The sequence below is a fragment of the Schistocerca cancellata genome, chromosome 8, assembly GCF_023864275.1.
Source record: "Schistocerca cancellata isolate TAMUIC-IGC-003103 chromosome 8, iqSchCanc2.1, whole genome shotgun sequence".
Taxonomy (NCBI): Eukaryota; Metazoa; Arthropoda; class Insecta; order Orthoptera; family Acrididae; genus Schistocerca; species Schistocerca cancellata.
The window spans coordinates 359,334,239-359,336,313 of NC_064633.1; positions in this window are offsets into that span (position 1 = coordinate 359,334,239).

Below are 2,075 nucleotides of genomic sequence, written 5' to 3' on the forward strand. Positions count from 1 at the left end.
TATCCTTATTCCACTAGTCAGCCAACCGGGCTGCCTATTACAGCTAGTTCCCCATTTAGAACATTCTAATGGAAAACAACTCTCAAAGACCATGAGAAATGTTTTAAGGAAAGCATTACATTTATCTTCTATGTTATCGGCACTATAAACATCTTGCCACTCTTGTTCCTTGACAAGTTTTAAAAAACTTTCTGTTGCTGTTGGATTAACTTTCCTACATAGTTTGTAATTAAGTATGACATTGGTTTCAGTAGAAAAGCCTTTTAGTGTTAAAATTTGTGCATCATGGTCTGAAAGGCCATTCACACTTTTAGTAACAGAATGCCCATCTAGTAATGAAGAATGAATAGAAATATTGTCTATGACTGTGCTACTGTTCCCCTGCACCCTAGTTGGAAAAAACACAGTTTGCATCAGGTCATATGAATTTAGGAGATCTACCAACATCCTTTTTCTTTCACAATCATATACAAAATTAATACTGAAGTCACCACACATAACTACTTTCTGGTACTTCCTACAAAGTGAGTAAAGAACCCTCTCTAGCTTAAGCAAAAATGCTCTGAAGTCGAAGTTAGGGGACCTATAAACAACAACAATTAGAAGTTTATTTTCACTATATTCAACTAATGCTGCACAACTTTTAAATATCTGTTCAGTGTAGTGTCGTGGCACGTCTATAGACTCAAATGAAATACTGTTTTTTACGTACAAAGTCACTCCCACATCCCGCAAGGAATTCCTTGAGAAACAGCCAGCTAATCTGTAGCCTGGTAAAGGAATCCTCTGAATTATCAAATTATTTAAGTGGTTCTCTGATACACCAATAATTTCAGAGTTAACATTTATTAGCAGTTCATTAACTTTATCTCTAATATTCCTTATATTTTGATGAAATATGTTAATTCTTTCTCTACTTGAAAACATTACATCCTCTGAAGGTGAGCCCTTAGTTAGAAGGACTTCCTTTAAGCAGGTATACCTATCAGCTGACTTCAATCTAAAAAAGGTGCAGCTCTAACATCAACTACTACAGTAATTTCCCCATGAGTAACACCACTACCACCACCACCACCACTATACTGTCACCTATAAGATTAGCCAGCCTCCCCTTCCCATACCTATTGAGGTGCAGGCGATGCCTAGTGAAACCCCATCTACTGATAGACCCAACTGGCACCACTGAGATGTGATCCATGCCCTCCGCCTTCAGTGCGTTCCCCAGCCCCACATTAACGCGCCTAACAGCCGCATTAAGGTGAGGTCGATCATGACGCTGAAACAGTTGCACGAAATGCACATTAGTGCCACCAGTTTGAGTAGCTATCTTAACCAAGTGACCACTGACATCATATTCCCCGTCCCTATCGAGACTGTTCCCTGCTCCACCCACTATCACTACCTGATCCTCCTTCGTGAAATTCTTACATAACTCCCCTATGCTTTCAGTCACCTGAGCCAACCCTGCACTACGCTTCACAATGCTAGTGACCTGGTACTCACTCGCCAACACTTCCTGCAACTGCTGGCCCACACCTCTACCTCTTTATGGGTTTGTGTTAGTTGGTTTCATCGTTCAGATACAATAAAGTAAAGTCATCAGTTCACATCGCTTCCACTCAGTAGTATAGATTTGCCACTTCTTTACCATTTAAGCAATTAATTTCATGGTAAAGTCATATTTTTTTAATGAGAAGTAATGTTTGTAAAGATGATTGAAATAGTTAAAGAATGAGTTCACAATACAGTTCCTTAAAAAAGGTTAGTGTTCTCTGAGTCATTCAACAAACGTAAAATCTATCATTGTCTCACAAAAATTTATTTTATGATTTTTGTGTGTTGCCACATTGCACTGAGCGGCACACATTGGCTAAGACTGAAGCATCATCTGCTTACCATGGTTGCACGTGCTTGCGATTCTCTGTGCAACGCTTTCTTTCCTTCCTTTAGCTAGTTTGACACTGCGTTGTATTTTTTACATTCATCACTTCGAGCAGTACTAAGTGTCGATTGCCACAGGTAAGCCATGAAACTTTGTTAGCACCTGTTAAATTACATCCAAGATAGTAAGATCA